Source organism: Triturus cristatus, chromosome 9, assembly GCF_964204655.1.
Source record: "Triturus cristatus chromosome 9, aTriCri1.1, whole genome shotgun sequence".
In the NCBI taxonomy this organism is placed as follows: Eukaryota; Metazoa; Chordata; class Amphibia; order Caudata; family Salamandridae; genus Triturus; species Triturus cristatus.
Window position 1 is genome coordinate 229,986,032 of NC_140592.1, and position 21,144 is coordinate 230,007,175.

General features: G+C 43.4%; 1 protein-coding gene across 1 annotated transcript in view; it reads right to left on the reverse strand.

Annotated features, from left to right (window-relative positions):
* The window catches only part of FRMD4B (FERM domain containing 4B), a 558,786-nt gene extending 549,029 nt beyond the window's left edge, over window positions 1–9,757 (reverse strand). Inside the window, exon 1 of the mRNA XM_085624792.1 lies at window positions 9,582–9,757. The gene's annotated coding sequence lies outside the window, so the exon portion shown is untranslated. The remainder of the gene's footprint in view (window positions 1–9,581) is intronic.
* Between the last annotated feature and the right edge of the window lie 11,387 nt (window positions 9,758–21,144).

Consider the following 21,144-nt stretch of genomic DNA (forward strand, 5'->3'; position numbering starts at 1 on the left):
AAGGGATGGAGATGCATCGGGGATCACGTTTTTTTATCTCCTTCAAATGGCTAATATCACATCACAATCTTTCTTAGATGTTTGTATGATACCGAACTTGAGATTCCTGCTGGTACTTTAGAACTTCCGCATCTAAATTTGGAAAAATCTGCCACTGCTCTGCAGAAACCTTATTTTTCAAATTCCTACAATTTCTTTTTAAGATTAGATATTTGTTCAATATTATAGATACCTTATTCGGGACAATATGCATTACTGTCTTCCTCAGTGCACTTTTCCCATGATTTAAATATTTGCACAAGCTTTTGCCATTGTGGGTATTAATAAAGTGGGCAGGAATTGTAAATGTCAGAGGAAAACGATGGAACACAAATTAAAAGAGCTTGAATAGCATATGAATCAACTGAGCTGGCACTGGCAGTCATACAATGTTTTATTACCCAGAAATGTCCCTCAAATATGCTGTGGTACATGTAAAGCTTTTTTACTTAAATATATTATAACCCTCTGAAATTTATGATTGCCTGCTATAATGACCTTCCTCAATAGTTGGAAAACCAAGCAACTTGGGTCTTTGTAACTCAGCTTAATCTGATGAGAATAGCTAGTAAAGCACCTGACGTAGGGAGATGAAAAGACTACTGACGTGAATGTATGGGAAGTTAGCTAACTAGGCTCCACTCACAGGAAACAGAAAACGGCAAAGTCTTCAAACCTAGATGGGAAACGTCCATTACATTGCAGGCATTACATCGCAATGCCTTTACAAAGCAACTTTTACAATGCAAGTGCCTTTACATCGCATGCTATTACATCGCATGCCATTACAACGCATGCCATGACAATGCATGCCATTACAACGCATGCCATTACAATGCATGCCATCACAACGCATTGTAAGATTAGTAATGGAGATTTTTAAATTTTAGGGTGGGTATAGGTTTTGGGGTAGTTAGGAATAGTAGTTTTTACCCCTACGCTATCCAACACTTTCCCTACTGTTGCACTTACTGGAGTGGGAATAGTAATTTTTACCCCTAACCTATCCAACACTTTCCCTAGTTTTGCAGTCACTGGAGGGGGAATAGTAAATGTTACCCCTACGCTATCCAACACTTACCCTACTGTTGCACCAAAAGTATTATGCATTGTAATGGTATGCGTAGTACTGTAATGCGTTGTAATGGTATGCGTTGTAAAAATCATGCATTGTAATGGTAGTTGTGTTGTAAAAACTGCGATGTAAAAGCATGCATTGTAATTGTTTGCATTGTAACATGATATATTGAACCTAGACACCTTTGATGCGAAATAAGACTTTAATTATAACATACAGACTGAACTGCCACATCAGTAGAGTTCTCAGAGTTTTGCTACTCCACACTCCGCTTGGAGCACGGAGTTCAGGTAAAAAACAGTCGGCAAAGCGGAGTTTACCGGCGCGCAGCCACTCACCCCTAGTCCACAGCCAATAACCAGTTGGGAGTTGCATACTTAACACCAGCATTGGCTGAGGCAACACTGGCACTCCAATCCTAGGTCGCAATACACATTACGGTACTCTCCCACTCCCAGAATTTGTTTGGCTCTGAGATTGGCTGCCAGGCAAACCGGAAGCGTAAAATTATGGACGCATGTCACCCGTTAGAAAAAAAAATCAATAATGGACAACAGACATTAAGCTGATTTCATGAAGGGTCCGTGTAAGTAGCAGGCTGGTGGTTACCTTAGTTCGCCCTCCACAGTACTGCTTTGCGAGGCTGTGGAGGAGACGTTTTTTTTCCCTCTAATCTCGGTTTTTAAACTATGCTGCTAAACAGTAGCGGTCCGTGGAGGGAGTTCCGTGGGGCGGTGAGGCGGGGCGGGGGAGGGGCAGGGTGGGGAAATGTAAACACCGGAATATGGATGAACGGAGGTAAGTACACATTTAAACAGCCAAAAGAAAGAAATTGAAAACACCTAGGCGGAAATAAGCTGCCTAAAATAGGATTTGCAAGATGCGATAGAGAAACGACACCTGGCATCAGAAAACACTTCCTAGCAGCAAGACTTGAAATCAAGCTCTGAAGAAATGTTGACAGCTCCTGAAATAAAGCCTTTACCAGAGAGGCCTGGTACAAGTATTGACACCGCCCTGCCCTGCCCCCCCTCAGCTTCCTCCGTTATCTTGTGAACAAGCCTGATAAACATTACGCTGTCATCATCCCAGTGGTCCTGCGTGTAAAGAAAATTTCACAAGAGTGAGTGAAATATGACTATAATGCATACGTAGTGGCTAATGGTTCTCTCGGCCTGCAGGTAATCCATGGGGCAATGACTCTTATAGTCTACTTGTTAGAAGTAGGGGCGGCTGACTCGCTGAGCAATAATCCGCCAGCGTGCGGAGCTCTGTGGAATTCGGCAGAGTTTTTTGGTAACTCCACGGAATTCCGCGGAGTGAATCCCCGCGAGCTCCGCCCAGTTTCAGAGTTATCCTGAACTGAATGATCCTGAACTGTATGTACTAGTCTATCATAGTATGAGCCTAATGTATGAATAATTCTAATAGCGGTTACCAAAATAGAGATTTTTGGCGACTCTCAATTTGGTAATCGCTATTACTAATGTACAATGGGATTATTTAGCCCTATTACTTAAATAGTGATTTGTAGTGGGTCGCAAATGGACCTACCTCATGAAAATGTAATGAGATAGGTCGCAATTTGCGACCACTACGATTCTCTGCCATCATAGGGATGGTGGCCTGCTGGGGTCAGCGGATCACCATGTCTGATTTTTTTTTTTAACTAAAGCAATATATATATAATGCAACCTGTTTTCCTTAAAGTAATTTTGTTTTTTTAAGCATGTTTTATTGCAGTTGAATTTACTGATAGAACAAAAGCAATGTGTGAGTTCAAGTGCAGGTACACAAAATGTGGATGTTGAAAAGGCAAAGTGGAAAACTGCACAAGCTGTGTGAAGGAGAATAATCAAACTTAGCAAAACTATGCATCATTAAAAAAGTTGCCCACTTTTAACGAGTATCTGTCCAGCTGCCGCCGCTACCGCTACGTTGGGCTTTCCCTCCTCTGCCATTCCGCCACATCGCCCCTGGTTGCCTGAAGCTGTGTGTCTCCCCTGCAGCCGCTGAACGACATCGCGCGGACGTCGCAGGGGGAGACTACAGCTCCCAGAGGGCTCAGCGTGTCACCACCAGCTGCAAGCAATCTGCGCGCCCGGAGGCGCTTAACTGAAGGCTCACTCCTCGGTGGAGCGGGTCTCTGTCCAGCTGCCGCCGCTACCGCTACGTTGGGCTTTCCCTCCTCTGCCATTCCGCCACATCGCCCCTGGTTGCCTGAAGCTGTGTGTCTCCCCTGCAGCCGCTGAACGACATCGCGCGGACGTCGCAGGGGGAGACTACAGCTCCCAGAGGGCTCAGCGTGTCACCACCAGCTGCAAGCAATCTGCGCGCCCGGAGGCGCTTAACTGAAGGCTCACTCCTCGGTGGAGCGGGTCTCTGTCCAGCTGCCGCCGCTACCGCTACGTTGGGCTTTCCCTCCTCTGCCATTCCGCCACATCGCCCCTGGTTGCCTGAAGCTGTGTGTCTCCCCTGCAGCCGCTGAACGACATCGCGCGGACGTCGCAGGGGGAGACTACAGCTCCCAGAGGGCTCAGCGTGTCACCACCAGCTGCAAGCAATCTGCGCGCCCGGAGGCGCTTAACTGAAGGCTCACTCCTCCGCGTCGCGGGACGCGCGCGGGTGTCGCCGGGCTGAGCCCGGGCAGAGGGCGGGCCGTCTGTGGCCGTCAGGGGCCAAAGAAGGCCGGGCTGGGCCACCCCCCTAACTCTGGGCCTGAAATTACCAGCGACCAGACCCTTCGTGGAGATCGTTACCAACTGGGGTTGCAACTCTGAAGGTAATTGGGAGTACTGCGACGTTCATTTTTGCTTATAAGGATTGTGACGATATCTTCAGCAGTATTTGTGTGTACTACTGCTTAAATTAGTTGTTTCTGTCCCTTGGTCCGGCTAGTTTGCCTTTATGGCTAAAAATATTAACAAAGCTGTGGCCAAGGGGGGCGCGGGGACTTTGGACGCCTTTTTGAAGAAAGCTGAAACTGTGGTTGCCAGAGAAATTGCAAGTGTTGAGAGGAGGCTTTCCCTGGAACCAGGACTATCGTCTAACCATGGATCGCAATTGAATGCCCCTATTAATGACATTGATGTGAGCTTGCCTAGTTGTCCATCTATTGTAGAGACTGCACTAGAAGTGAGAGACATTGTTGTTCCTTCTGGAGTAGATTGTACTGACGATCTTCATCTCTCACCTCGAACTACTCGTTCTGGTCAATCTCGAGTATCAATGTCTGCCACTACTAACTTAAAAATTGGTAAAAGAAAAGCGACCAAGGGTCCAAATGGAACGCGTCAAAAAGTAAAACAATCTAGGACTGTAAAGTCTGCTATTGAGTTAGCTCCACAGGATTCCAAATTGGCCCCTTTGGCACAGGGGAATAAGTCGTTTGGGGCAGGTGTGAATGTTGCTCAGGTTCCTGTTGTTTCTGCTGGTTTTAATCTGATTGATTTTTTAAAGCTTATGGATGAGCAATTGAAGGTTTCTTTGACTCCGGTTTTGAATAGACTTGATAATATTGAGAATAGACTTACCTCGATTGAGCGCCATATAGCTGGTCAGGAAACATTCTTAAACACTCGCAATCCACTGGAGAAACCCACCCTAGCAGGAGTTATTTCCAGAGTATCCGACCTAGCTGATTCCATGATATTTACCACTGTAGGTGTTACTAACCAATCTGCAGTGGCTGCTGCACCACCTGTTGAACCACCTGGGGGTGTTAACTTGAGCTCTCGGGATGTCCCAAGGAGAGTAAGCTTGCCCCCCATACAGGTAATCAAAGAATATCCTTTGCATTTGCCACCAGAGGCTTGTCCATATACTGTCATTCTGGCAAATGTCCCACCATCTACTGATGGGAAGGAAGAAAATTGGTCTTCTTTGAGGAACAAAGCCCTACATTTCTTAGCTGAAAAGACAGTTTTGGGGAGCCACCTTTTTAAGTGTTTTAAAATGGTAAGAAGGGTTCCCTGGGTGGGGAAGTTAAATAAGACACTTAAGGGCGACTGTGTAGTCGTGAGTTTTAGCTCTCCGGATTTGGTAGCTAACATCTTTAGGCAGGCAGGAACATCTAGATTACACGATGATTATGTGAACATCCTCCCATTGGGGTTCTTCTATCCACCTCACTTACAGAGACGGGGCGGGAATAGTGGCTACAATGCCCAACCTGTCCCTGCGATTAGACCTCTGGCCTTGAGTAACAGATATGAGGCCCTTAGTTCTCTGGACACTAATGACTGACTTCATGTAGCGCACAGCCAGACTTTGGATATTGAAGTCAGCGGAGTGTGTATGGAAAACGACGGAAGTGCGATGCCTACAAATGATAATACCGGTTCTTATGGTTCGGGTGTTAGTTCCGTTACCCGATTGACTGATCGGGATAAGGGTATTAATCGGCTAAAAATTAAGCTCACTCCAGATAACAAGGTTAACGCTTCCGCTGGCACACTTAATTATCCGCCTGTAAGGGCCATGGCTAGGGAGGAGGTTACGGACTCCTCCCTCCAACCTTTGGCTATGGGTAATAGTGTGGCCAATGTATTAGCAAACAGGGTTACTGCTTTGTCTTGGAATATAGCGGGGTTGAGAACAAAAAGAGAGGATACAGTTTGGAAGTCATTTCTCTCTTCCTACCATATAATTGCTTTACAAGAGACGTGGGAGGCCAGAGATCCCTTTTACCTGGATGGGTTCCAGTCCTTTATTAAATACGCTGTCCCTTCTTCCTCGGGGAGGCCCAGTGGTGGTCTCTTGTTATTATTTAGTCTTAAGCTATTGTATAGCACAGAACTTGTTAAGACTAGTTCACCCAATATTCTGGCGGTTAAGGTTGTAGGTGTCAACCTCCCATCAATGTTAGTTGTGAACTTTTATAATTCATTTACGAGGACGGACGAATTGGAGCATTTAAAGGCTTTATTTACCTTTTTAGAGGATTTCGATGCAAATAATGTTACCCCTTATTATTTGTTATTGTTTGGCGATTTTAATATTCATTTAAGACAATCCAATTGTTTTGGAAATTTTGAGCAGGCTTATTGCCCGCAGGAGGAAGCCCTTTTTGATTTTTCAAAAGGTGGGATGTTTCTAGACACTATTGTATCTGCTTTTAATTTATTTATGCCATTGCAGAATTTAGTATCTCCTGTGCCTACATTTACTGGTCAGTGTAACAACAGTATTATTGATCATATATTAATTTCCTGTACTATGAAGGGACTGATAGGACCTTTTTGTGTCACGGCTAATGTTCTTAGTGACCACAACCCACTATCTTTGGATTTAAATATTAATGATGTCTTTAGGCCTATTCATATGTCTACAATTTCTAATTCAAACATAGTCCCCACTAAACAGGGAACTCGTTTGAGATGGGAGGTTATTACTCCTAGTGATTTTCTTGAGAAATTGTATCACAGTAATCTGGAGGATTTTAATATTTGCCTAGCGAGAGAATCTAAACCAGGGGATATTCTTGGTGCCTTTGAGCGAATAACCAGTCAGGTTATGGACAATTTAACTCTCGTTGGGAAACCTAGACCTAAGAAGCACAAAAACTGGTTTGATCAGGCATGTAGTAGTGCGCACTCTACTCTCTTACTGGCCTTAAAAGACGGCGCTAAAGATACCAGTAGGATTGTGGAAGCAAGAAGATCCTTCAAGAAAGCACTAAAGGCAAGGAAATCTTGCCTGAAAAAACTGGCGTGGGAAGAATTGTCAGACGCTAGTATCTTAAAAAGTAGTTCCCAATTTTGGAAAGTAATTAACAGCCCACTTTTTAATGAAACGGAAAATATTATTAATGATTGTCTTATCGCCCCAGATAAATGGGTGTCTCATTTTAGTGGGCTTTATTCTGAGATTCCTGACCAGAATCCTGTAAATTTTGGGGATACAAATCTGTCATCAAAAATTAATTTTACTGAGACTGAAGTTCAAGACGCCATTGAATCAATGGCAAAGGGCAAAGCTCCCGGCCCCGATGGTGTCCCGGCGGATCTGTACAAGGCAGATTCCATTTACTGGGCGAAACTTCTAACCTTAGTTTTTAATGCGGCAGCAAAGGAGGGTGTCCCTCGTTCTTGGGGTAAGGCCGTGATAGTACCAATATTTAAAAAAGGTGCAAGAGAGGATCCGGCATGTTATTGGCCTATTTCTCTTCTTGACTCCGCAATAAAAATAATGGGTAAAACTGTCCTAGCACGGTTAACATCATGGCTGGAGGATAACTCCATTATTTCGGACCTACAGTATGGTTTCAGAAAGGGAATGAGCACGGTTGGCCAATGCCTTAATTTGCATCTCATCATTGGGAAGTATACGATTGCGAAGCAGGGGGTCTTACATTTAGCATTCATGGACCTATCGACTGCTTTTGATTTGGTTAATCGCCAAAAACTATGGGCTTCCCTGGCAACCATGGGTCTTGACCCTGTGCTGATTTCCTTTTTGGCACTTATACATGAAGATACTACTGCGGCGGTCCGTTATAATAAGGACGGGAATCTAACTGATGCCTGGCAGGTGAAGCGTGGGGTGAGACAGGGGTGCATTCTTGCCCCCCTGCTTTTCTCACTCTATATTAATAACCTGGGGGATGTTTTGTCTTCATCGTGTAAAGACATCCCAAGAGTAGGTACTAAGTTGATTCCCGCGTTGCTGTATGCGGATGACACGGTCCTATTGGCTAGAACTGCAAGAGGCCTTCAAGCCCTTTTAAATGGTTTTAACGATTTTATGGTCTCTTTGGACTTAGTAATAAATTTTAAGAAATCCCATTCTATGACAATAGGAGATGGAGCTGCAAAAAAGGTTAAATTCTTCTGCAATAAGCAGGTGCTAACAAAAGTCCAGACCTTTCCATATTTGGGGGTCACTTTTGATGATCGAGGATCATGGGTCGCGCAACGCGCGCTGAAACAGAATATCCTCGCCAGGGCAACTGGAGCGTTGTTGGGTTTTGCAAAACGGCTGGGATGCAAGCCCTTGCCCGCGATTTTGAAAATATACAACGCTAAGTGTGTGCCTATGGCCCTGTACGGTAGTGAGGTCTGGGGCTATGCACCCGCAGTGGAGATTCAACTAATTGAGAATGCCTTTTTCCGGAAACTTTTGTCATTGCCTGTTTCTACTTCAATTTTTAATATCCATGAAGATTTGGGGGCTGAATATCTAGTGGACCAGATTGCCGTTGCCCCTTTAATGGGTTGGCTAAGGGTTTGGGCGCAGCACCCACCAACCCTAAATCAGCTCATTATACAGGATTGTCTGGTCCTTGACAAAGCCATGTGCATTCCCTGGCTACGATATATTAAATCTAAGATGGAGACTCTTGGCTGCCTAGAATTATTTGAGAGACCATGCGAGCTGTCCAAAATGAAAATAAAAGACTTAAAGTCTCAGTTCATGTGCAGGGCAAAGTTGCAGAGAGAAGGCGAGGAAGTGTGTAAACCGTCTGTTAGGAGATTTGTCATGTTAAGTATGGGCAATGAGATTCAGCCATACTTGACTTATATAAATAACCCTTTTCATTTGTTTTTACTGATTAGGTTTAAACATGACATGTTACCCTGGCTCCTAGCACACCCGAAGGGCTTTTTTAAAGAGGGCACTTTGGGCCCCTGTCCATGTGATAACGCCTCCGAACAAAATACGCTGCATATGATTTTTTGCTGCAAATTTTACACTCTGTTACGTAAGAAATTTATTTGCCCAATTTTTAAGAACTGTCACTTTGACCAAGTAAGGCCCGCCTTGGTATTTCTGCAAATGCTGGGCTCTCCTTTTGTCTGTTTTGGAGTTGCCAGTTATCTTTCAGGGGCTATTAGAAGTAGAAATCGAATGTAGTTTAATATATTTTAGCTTTATTCTTTTTATAATGTTGGAGAGCCCGAGACCAGGCCTTTTTTATCTTTTTCCTTTTGAAATCATGAAATAGTCTTTTAAATTTTGGCCTGTTTTATATCTTTTAATGCTCACTTTCGCCAATTATTTGTTTAAACATATTTTTATGTATATTTGTGTACTTTGCATTGTTTGAATTTTCTTTGTTAATTATCTTTGTATGTAACTATTTGCAAATGAAATTTTCTGTATGCTTTGATGGTTTTAATTATTAACCGAATAAAGCTATTGTTGACTGACTGACTGAGTATGAAGCTGCGGTACCCTTATGTGCGTGTGTTCTCTTCAACACTACAGACACTGATGACAAATGCGCTCGATTGTAAAGCTGTTGTATCGCGGTGACGTTTCCATGGAGTATCTGTGTATTCAGTACAGGGCAGCCATAAACAACGCGACACATCAATGAAATATGAGCATAGAGGCCCTCCGTATTGCACAGTACAAATGAATTAAATCAGTGAAAATCACACTGATTCTCCATAGATTCGTACGAATTCTCGTCCCAATCTCTGCTCATATAAAAAGGGATTAATCATTCTTTTTTACATACCTTTTTTTCGCAGAGTGTCCTCCGGGCTCTTCTGTCTTGTAATGTCCTTCAGTTTTCAAAATTAGTTTTGTTCTTTTATCATTTTTTGTATTCCTCTCCTTGTTTGTAAGTTTCTTCATGAGGTGAAGCTGCAAGAAGCCAGCATGTCAGTATCTGCCGCCGGGATCAAGGGTCACAAAGCTGCACACAACATTTTTTTCTTATTTCTTCCCCGGAAATAAATCAGTGTAATTTGAGCTATTCCAACATCACACCAGACAACTTCTTTCACACTCTGTAATCAGAACTGCCTTTATGACAACCTCCACAAACACCTGGATTGAATGCATGTTTTGTTTCAGTAGTTATAAGAGCTTCTAGCCAATTTGGTCGTGTTTTGCCCTATTTAAGGAGAGAAGCAAAAATAAAAACATGTTCTAATTCGGTTAGCAAGGTTCGCGGTGTTGGTGGTATGTTACTCTAGAATCAGCACTCTCAGGAGAGGAGCTTACAGGAATTTTTTATATAGTTTTCTTTGCAAAATATGCCTGTCTTAAATGTTTTACACATTATGCTGTCTTTTGGTAAGATGATGTACTAATACACATATTTTATTCTATGAACTGTATGTAATACAATTAATTATTTTGTACTATGATATGCATCCTGTATGACGCAAGGCCTACGTAACTTTGTACTGTACTTTGGTTATTTAAATGCCAACAACATTTTTTGATCAGGAAAAAGCTGCACAAATATTCAGCAGCTGACCTAGTGCTGACTTAGAGGAGGTGTAGAAGTAACACCTACCCCTTACCCTGACTTTAAAAATTGATGACACTGATTAGACTTAGGATGTCTGAACGCCGTAATTTGCATAGAAATAATGTGGCATTAATGGCAACTGACAGAAGTGCAGTACAACCTCAGAAATGTGATATATAGGTTTTCTGATTTTAAACTGTGCTTGTAAAGTAGTGCCAAGAAGCACGTATATTAATACCACCCGAGTGGACAGCAGCTGACCCAATTACATACTGGGAGTCTTCGTTACTCTGAGTTCTAGGCCCTCATTATGAGTGGCCCATTAAATTCTGGTATGAGCATAACTCCTGTTGTTCTGGAAAGAAAGCAGAAATATACCAGGGAAAAGTGGCTAGTAATTACTGAGACATGCATAATTTTGTACTGTAAACACAAAATTCTCTAATGTTATTCTCCAAAAAAACCCGATCAATATCACGCTCGATAAATCCCAAAGACGTTGGTGGCGTTTTGCAATAAAATTCACATCTGATAATATCGCACTTGTAAAGAGCGGCAAGTCCTCCTTCTCACAGGCCTATCCAGGCTTATAGAAATAAAATGGTGCTCCCCAAACTTTTTAGAACTAGGACCCACTTTTTAGTAAAACAAACTTCTGCGACCCACCAAGCTTTAATGGCTATGAGGCAGCCATTTTTTAGTGCAATAAAGCATCGTGTGGTAGCTCATTGTTATTGGCAGATAGCACACTGTCCATTGGAATTGTCACAAAATTTCTACAGACATACAGGGGCATATTTATCAAGCAGTTGCGTTACCCTTGCGCCACGCAATGGGGCGCAAGGGTGACACAACTACTAACTAAGATATATCAAGCCCGCAAGGCCACCTTGGGTGGCCCCGTGTGGCTTGATAAACCAAGAGTATGGTATGGGGGCGCAAGGGTGACACAACTACTAACTAAGATATATCAAGCTCCGCAAGGCCACCTTGTGGCCCTGTGTGGCTTGATAAACCAAGAGTATGGTATGCAGCGCAAATTGCTGCGTTGCGTAACTTTGGCTTAAGGAGGAGTACCATGGGTGGAGCGTGGGTGTTCCCTTGCATCCACCCATGTATTTTGGTGCATTCCCAGATTTACCATTACTGGTAGACCTGGTAATGCGTCAAAATGCTACGCCTCCCCAGGTGAGGCATTATGAGGAGAAATATCTTTATTTTAACTCGTTTTTTCCTCTTTTCTAGCATGCAGCACAATGCAGTACACAGAGAAACAGGAAAATGCAGCAGAGGACTGTTTTTGTGCAGGAAGATGCCCCTTCCTGCACAAAAACAATCCTTTCTGCATAGTAGGTACCCTTGCACCACGGCGCAAGGGTGCCTGTGGTGGCGCTAGTCAGCAGTTTGTGCGCCATCTCATGGAAAGGACAGGAATGCACCGCATAATGTTAAATACGGCACATTCCTGCCCTGTCACGCAGCGCAGAAAGGTGGCTCGCTGTGCTGTGCTGCGTGCAGCTTTGAAAAATATGCCCCAGTTTTATGGATACAACTTTACTGCACACAAATGATGATGTATGGAAATCGGGTTTCAGAATATTTTTATTATTTATGTTTCACTAAGTAAAGTGTCTTGATTTGTCTGCTCCTACTAAACTCTTTGTTTCAATCACACTTCAGAATTACAAAAAAAGTGCTTTATTTTGTTTAACCTCTTCAGTGCCCATGACGAGATAGTCTCGTCATGGAGCACGGTTGCGCTGTGCCCATGACGAGACTATCTCGTCATGAACCCCACCCACTAGTGCAACGCCCGGCACAGGAGGGGGAAAGGGCGTGGCACTGAAGGGGTTAAGTAACCACTGAATGTCTACAGTTCATTTAGAGGTATTTACATTTTGTTGTGTGTTAGGAAAACATGATATCCTCCAGCTTTCCTTATACACATCAGGCACCCCAGCAGAACTCACATAATTTACTTTATTTTTCTTTCTTTGACTGCAAAGTGAGAGGAGTTCGCAAACAAGCATTGGTTAATGCATTAGGTTTCGCCTATGTGAATAATAATAAGCTACTTTTTGTTGTAAGTTGTAGCTTGCTGAGTAGTTGTACAATATAAGTTACAGAAAGTCTGTTAAAGTGTTATGGCTTGATTATGCACAAAAAGACAATATATTGTGCTGTTACTAGTGGTATAGTGCAGGTAAGTAATAGCAACATTTTGAAAAATGAAATGAAAGAGGGGAATAATAGAATGCATTTATGTAATTGCAATATTATGGGGCCGATTCACAGAACAAACTTAAGACAAAATCCTAAACTTACTACTTTTGGTATTCACAGAAGTTAGGATTTTGTCTTAAGTTTGTCTTAAGACAAACTTAAGACAGACTTAAGACAGTCTTAAAACAGATTTAAGACAGTCTTAAGACAGACTTAAGACAGTCTTAAGACAGACTTAAGACAGACTTAAGACAGACTTAAGACAGACTTAAGACAAACTTAAGACAAAATCCTAACTTAAGTCTGTCTTAAGTCTGTCTTAAGTTTGTCTTAAGTCTGTCTTAAGACTGTCTTAAGTCTGTCTTAAGACTGTCTTAAGACAAACTTAAGACAAAATCCTAACTTCTGTGAATACCAAAAGTAGTAAGTTTAGGATTTTGTCTTAAGTTAGTTCTGTGAATCGGGCCCTCAGTGTTTAGAGGAGTTCTGACAACGTTTGGGCCCGGTGCCACTGCACCTGCTGCACCATTCAAATCATGTCCCTAGTGCTTGCAAGATAACTGCATTTGTGACTCCCTGTTTAGTAGTACAATATAGCAATATTTGTTGTTTAGAGGAGTTATGACAACGTTTGGCCCCTGTGCCACTGCACCCACTACACCATTCAAATCATGGCCCTATTGCCAGTAAGGTCACTGCACTTGTGACTTCCAGTTTAGTAGTAAAATATTGCATATTTGGTGTTTAGAGGGGCTCCTAGAGCTTTGGGCCACAGTGTCACTGCACCTGCTGCACTATTGAAATCATGATCCTAGTGCCTGCAAGGTAACTGCATTTGTTACTGTTTATGTCGTAGTTAAATATACCAATATTTCGTGTTTAGAGGAGTTCTGACAGCTTTTGTCCCCCACGTCACTGCACCCACAGCCCCATTAAAATCATGGCCCTAGTGCCTTCTAGATAACTGCACTTGTGACTGACTGTTTAGTAGTAAAATTTAGCAATAATCTGCGTTTAATGGGGTCCCTAGAGCTTTTGGCCTCGGTGTCACTGCACCTGTGGCACCATTCAAATCAAGCCCATTTTAACTGAAAGATAAGTGCAATTGTGTCAGCCTGTATAATAGTAAAATATAGTAATATTAGGTGTTTAGAGGAGTTCTGACAACTTTTAGGCCCAGTGTCACTGCACCTGCTGCACCATTCAAATGATGACCCTGTTGTCTGCAAGGTAACTGCATTTGTAACTCCCTGTTTAGTAGTAAAATGTAACAATATTAGGTGTTTAGTGGGGTGCCTAGAGCTTTTGTTCCTGGTGCCACTGCACCTGCTGCACCATTCAAATCATGACCCTATTGACTGCTAGATAAATGCACTTGTGACTGTCTTGCTAAGTAGTAAAATGCAGCTATAATCTGGGTTTAGTTGGGTCCCTAGAGGTTTTGGCCCCAGTGCCACTGCACCTGCTGCACCATTTAAATAAAGTCCCTTTTAACTGCAAGGTAACTGTAATTGTGACTGCCTGTTTAGTAGTGAAATATAGCAGTACTATGTGTTTTAGGGAGTTCTGACATCTTTTGGGCCCGGTGCTACTGCACCATTCAAATCACGACCTTGTTGTCTGCAAGGTAACTGCATTTGTGGTTGCCAGTTTAGAAATAAAATATAGCAATAATCTATGTTTAGTGGGGTGCCTGGAGCTTTTTTGCCTGGTACCACTGCACCTTCTGCACTATTCAAATAATGACCCTGTTGCCTGCAAGATAACTGTGCATGTGACTGCCTGTTTAAAAGTATAATATAGCAATACTTGGTGTTTAGTGGAGTTATGACAACGTTTGTCCCCGGTGCCACTGTACCTGCTGCACCTTTTAAATCAACCCCTTTTTAACTGCAAGGTAACTGCAATTCTGACTGATTTATAGTAGTAAAATTAGAGCAATATTAGGTGTTTAGAGCAATTCTGACAACTGCAGCTGCTGCACCATTCAAATCATGACCCTGTTGTCTGCAAGGTAACTGCACTTGTGACTGGCCATTTAGCAGTAAAATATAGCAATTGTAGGTGTTTAGTGGGGTTCCTAGAGCTTTTGGTTCTGGTGTCACTGCACCTGCTGAACCATGGAAATCATGACCCTGTTGTCTGCAAGGAAACTGCATTTGTGACTGCCTAGTTCGTTTTACATTTTAGCAATAATCTTAGTTTAGTGGGGTCCCTAGAGCTTCTGACCCCAGTGCCACTGCACCTGCTGCACAATTCAAATCAAGTCCCTTTTAACTACAAGGTAACTGCACTTGTGACTGCCTGATTAGTCGTCAAATATAGCAATAATATGTGTTTAGAGGAGTTCTGACATCTTTTGGGACCAGTGCGACTGCACCTGCTGCAACATTCAAATCATGACTCTGTTGTCTGCAAGGTCACTGCATTTGTGGCTGCCTGTTTAGTAGGGAAAGATAGCAAAGCTCTTGTACGTTAACAATATTTATAGTGTGCAATGTTTATTATATGTGCTGCAGAAAGAGGAAGAAACAAGGAGAAATAAACATATTTGTCCTTGTTACACCTCCCCTAGGAGGCATGGCATTTTGGCGCATTCCCAGGTGTACCAGCAATGGTAAATCTGGGAATGCGCCAAAATACATGGGTGGATGCATGGGAACACCAACGCTCCACCCATGGAATGTCTCCCTGTGGGCAGAGTAACACAAGGCGCTGCCTTGTAATACTCCACATTTACCAAGCCATGCAGGGCCGTGCAAGGTAGCCTTGTGTGTCTTTGTAAATATTATGCATGGTTTTCTGTCACCCTTGCGCCCCCTTGCATGGCGTAAGGGCGATGCAAGCCCATGATAAATTTGGGCCAGAATTTAAAAGCATCTTTATTTATTGCTCAGACTTTGAAGGGTGGACCCGCAGTTTGGGAAACACAGCTTTAAAACAAAAATAAAACACTTCTTCCTCCATTCCTTGCCGGGATACTTTTTATCACATAGAGTAGTAAAGAAGCCTTCAACCCCCAACCCTTTCCTGTTGCAACAATCTGTCCTCCAAAATGTTGTGATTACGTCAAACTGGGAAGGGAGGGGGGAATAGGACTGTGAGAAGGAAATCTAGGACTCGGAGTAATGAAAATTACCAATAAGTAATCGGGCGGTTCCCTTGTCCTTGGTCTTCCACTCCTAGCTCTAACTCATTGAGGATGTACCAAAGCGGAGAAAAGAAACTCAGGAAATGGGACCATTATATTCAGAACAATTCAGGGACCAAATCAGAAATGACAATTGCTCCACAGACTGAATCATTTATTTCAACCTTTCAACAACCTGTATTATTGCATAAATGTGTGAGGGACATGGTGGCAAAATTACACATATTTTTAAGGAGGCTTCCTAAAAAGCTGTCCAACTAGAGATATTGCCAAAGTAAATGTAAGTTGAACGGAAACGGGCACGTCAATTCCTATGGCTTGCTTCTAAACTGAAGTGACAAACTTAATTCAACAGCTCAAATAATCTGTCATAGGATGATATCTGATGCCTGCTACTCCCAATGTTACAGACATGTCATCTTTCCTCAAAGGCTGTCCTATCCAGATAAACTGAAAGAGCTCTGTGCACATCTAAGATATGCAAAGTGGATTATTTTTCAGAAGAGGGAGAATGATAAAAAAAAAACAAAGAGAACTAATCCTGGGAACAGTGGAATCAAAAAAATTACCTCGGATGAAGAACCACTTTCTCTGGAAAACAAAACAGAAAAAAGCAAGAGAGGAAAGTGAAATTCCTAATTCCCCTATTCGACGACCGGAACAAATAGCGAACAAAAACATAACCTTTGTACAGAACTTAAACTCTAAAGTGATATTTCTGATTATTCAGAAGAACTGGAGATATATCTCAATGAGTGACTGAGGGAAAGAATCACGGGTTGTAGAACAGAAAATCCTTTATGAAGTATTGATGCTGGCGTTTCCACTGAACGCACATAGGGTCCGCAAATTGATTGAGGAGACTGACAACTAAATAATAACAATTCTCCACAGGTTCATATGATGAACTTTCTAAGCCTATAGAAACACACCATGATTCAAAAGGATGTAAGCCCTCTCTTGAACATTTTTAATCTGACGCTACACACCCTAACCTCAGCAGCAGAAAAAAGAGCTTTGAGCGGGATTGGGACATTTCAATAGGGAAGGAAATATTATAAAAACCTGATTTGGCTGGAGAAACAGCTGTAGAACTAAGGAACAGTGGAAATAGCATCCGATATGAGGAAACTAACAGAACCTGAGTATGATCTTCCTGAATTTCCGAATGGACATTGATGGAATGGGAGGAAATGCATAGAACAGACAGTGAGGCCATTAAAGGGGCAATGCATCCACACCCTAGGCATTCTGAAATAGAACCAAAAAGAACAAGCCTTGAAAATGCAATAGGTCTCGCCTTTGATTAAGTTAAAGCCATTTGCTTTGCTAATGGTATTGTATAGCAAAGCAAATGGCTTTAACTTAATAAAAGGCAAGACCTCTTGCATTTTTAATGCTTGCTTTTATTGCCAACACTGGAAATACCACGTGCTCAGAAAGCTGCCTTCCTACATCCTGTAGGGACCCAGACAAGCCCTTAGACAGTTTCCGACACAACATGTTCTCCAGAAAGGTGAGCAGCAACCAAGAGAGGATGTGGTCTGACGGCTAGATTGCCGACTTTGTTGCTGGAAACCAAGGTTCGAGCCTCGGGCTCGCGTCCACATCCCATGATTCTAGGCAAATCACTTTATCTTCTTGTGTAACTTAACCGGTGCTCAAGTAAAGCGGGGTCGAGTTCGCGATATATAAATCTGCATTAAAAAAGAGAAAGCGCCGTGAGTCGAACACAGATCCTTTTTTCCTGCTTCCAAACGCAACGTGAGGGGGCCCAAGCATTGCCCGCTGCAGTGCTGCCTCCTCACTCACTCTTTCCAAACCGCAGCGCAGCAGTCTGGCTGGCCGAAGACGAGACAGTCCGTCACAGTACTTTGGGAACACCTCAACCTGGCCCCAGCCCGCTCCAAATTGGGCGGCTCTAGCCATCAGTCCGAGGACTTTTATCTGAGAAAGGGACGTACATTCGCTACGGCCAATCAACGCTTCAAATTTCTGTGACTCGTTAGGATTGGATGAGGGGCTGCCAATGCTCCGATCCCGTCCCTCCCACTCCCAAGCGACAAACAGAATATGTTTGGCCGTGGGATCTGTGGTGAAGCGAATCGGAAGTGTTGAAAATTTACAGACAAATGACATCCGTTAAAAGATAAACAACAGAGAGCGGAAATTAAACTGACTAAATTCACGGAAGGGTCCTGTAAGTAGCGGACAGAGGTTAGCCACCCTACTTGCACTGATTCATTGCTCCCTCTCACTTTGAATTCATGCTGAACAAAAGAAAGGAAGGGCCTTCCTCCGTGGCTTCGGATGTGCCAGGAGACTTATTGCTGGAATTTGAGGACCGCATCTTGACGGAGGGGGTGGGCGAGCTGAAGCAACATTCGTTTCCATGGACAACACATACATTATCACCCAGGTCACTAACCCCAAAGAGGAGGAAATCATATCCTGTACGCAGGATAAAGGTAAGGTTGATTGCTAGCCGGACCAGTCTGTGTCCACGGTGTTGTGCAAACTACCATATCAGAGAGAATCTTTATATGGTAAAAATGACACATAAATGCGATCAAGAGAACTGTGACTTTTATTTCTTTGCGCATATTTTCTATTCGCCAACAATGAAAACAAGCCCTGGCCATGATGTTTTCGTTTCGCTTTTTCTGCCGTCCCACTTGGACGGCCTCGCCTGCTAAAAGGTTTCTTATCTTTATGGGGCCATGTGTTTGACCCCATAAAGGTAAGAAACCTTTTGCGATGCAAGGAAGGCAGACAAGCACGTCCAAATGGGACGGCTCAGTAAGCCGAGCAAAAACGTCACAAACACCTCTTTTCCAATGGCTGGCCACCGTTTAGCATAAACGGTGACGCCGGGCGATGGAAAAGAGCGGCGGGGCTTAATGCCCCTTACAGAAAATAACCAAAGTCATTAAATCTCGCCAGCGAGACTGCGCATGTGCGCAGCCTACGCCAGGCGAGACCTAACAACGGGGATGGAGAGCATCCTCCAGTGTTGTACATAGGCCCAGCCATGGATGTACAAACCTGGATAAAATCTCCTGAAACAGATGGGTACACAGATGAATTGATATCCAGGTTTGGGAGGCTCGCCTTAAGCAGTCTACAGACCAGTTCTCCCTCTCCAGGAGATACACTGCCCTAGAGAATGGATACTGGTCTCTACTCATGCTTCTATGTTGGGTTTTATGGCTACCTGATTTGGCCATGGGTCTCTCCTGATGGTTGATGTATTTCTGGGTCACATGACCTGATTCTGGATCGGGAAGAAAAATGAATCTGGACATGGTGAATCACATAAATTGTTTATTTGCTCCTGAAACCAAACGCCTTGACTGACTCTGCCTCCAAGATTGCATCTACATCTTATACTGCTGGCATCCACGGTTAGAATCTGAGAGGGACGTTACCTCAGATATATGCTCTTGCAATGATTCTCTGGATCTTGTGACCACTGGAGAGAGCATCAGATTTGAGAGGTGACTGACATCCACTCTTCATAATTTTTTGAGTTTGGTTTCCAACCTGATAAGAGTTGATTTGGAAGGGGTTGTAAGTGTGCATGTGTGCAAGGAAATATCTGAAGGCAAGATAGCATGTCTCCTTGGACTCTCAAACAGTCTCTTGCTGTTGATGTGGGCTGTGTCGATTGTGCTGATAATCAAAAAATCTGTTTTTCCTTTATCGCCTCTAGAACAAATATGCAATTAAAACCTGTTTGAAAGACTGCTCCAATGAATTGTAGGTTTTTGATGGCATAAGCTTGAACTTTCCAAAATTCTGAAGAAATATATGGCATTGCAGTGTTTCAAAGATTTTCCTGACAATGTTGCACTCCTTAGAATACGTAGAATCAGAAATTAACCAATCATACAAATATGGAAAATCTGGATACCTTGAGATTGAAGAGTACCCATTAATGGGGCACCAAAGGCTGACACATTTGGGAAGGGAGTTAGACTATGTGGATATGGTGTCCTGGCTACCGAAAGATAGATTGGACACATTGAGGACTTTGTGGTTGGAGGTGATGGACAGGGTGACTGTTGAGTTGAGGCAGATGTAACAGATCTTGGGCCATGTGAACCTTGCCTGCAGGATAGTGGTACCAGAGATGGTGTTTTGCAGGAATATCGCACTAGCACTGAATGGTGCAGTGAACCCCTCCCCACAGGCTGAGGATAGCAGCAGAAGTTTGACACGACATCAATATTTGGTTGACATATTTGGATGACTGTAATGGAGTGACAATTTGGATGACACCAGAGGCCACATTTATGACCATAGCATTTTTACGACTTGCAAAGTGCGACGAATTGCAAGTCGCTATTTGCGAGTCGCAAAATGCTATGTACAACAGTGTCTCAGACACTGTTTACGATTCCCACTGGGGTCGCAAATTTCATGCCTCATGAATTTTAATGAGGAAGTCGCAATTTGCGACCCCATTGAGAATGGCTAGCACTCCCAGGGATGGTGGCCTGCTGGGGTCAGCAGACACCATGTCTGGGACTGCTTTTAAATAAAGCATTTATTTTTTTAATGTAGCCCGTTTTCCTTAAAGGAAACCGGGATGCATTTAAAAAAAAAATTTACTTTTAAGTTTCATTTTTTAAGGGCAGGCCGTGGTCCTTGGTACCACAGCCTGCCCTTAAAAATTACCTGATAAGGCATTCCCAAAGAGAAAGGGGTCCCCTGGGGACCCCTTCCCGTGCCTTACCACTTCTGAGAAGGGTGGTAAACTGCGGGTGTTTTGCAACTGCGGTCGCAAAACATCCATACATTGGTTTCGGAGTCGCTATTAGGAAGGCACGCCCTTGGAATGCCCCTTCCTAATAGCGAGTCGCTAACCCTATTTTGCGAGTCACTAATTGATTAGCAACTCGCAAAATAGGGTTGGTACATGGGCCACACGTTTTATGCGGTCGCAAACGGGCCTAACACCCCTTTGCGACCCCAAAAACGGTTGTACATCTGGCCCCAGATCTTTATAAGTGAGGTGTATGCGCACAATCAGATGCATCTGGAGCTGGTAGGTTCGGCCTTTATGGAATGCAAAGTGATGCACCAGGGGTTGGCTGGATGACTGGAAGGAATGAAACCACAGCATCGCATTCATGGCATTTTTTCCAGTTTTGCTGGCAATGGAGCTGTATGGGCAGGAGCTGAGCAATAAACAAACACTTTTCATGGTTGACAATAAGGTGTTGGCGAATGTCATTAACAAACAGTCTACAAGCGATTGGTAGGCAGGCTTCTAAGGGAAATGGTGCTGAGATGTTTGCAGCGGAATGTACTGTTTCGAGCATGGTTCATACTGGAAAGTGAACTCGCAGATGCATTGTTTCGATTCCAGTGATCAAAGTTCTGTGGGTTGGCACTGGAGGTAAAGAAGCATGGGAAAGAGGTGCCCGAGAATCTGTGGGT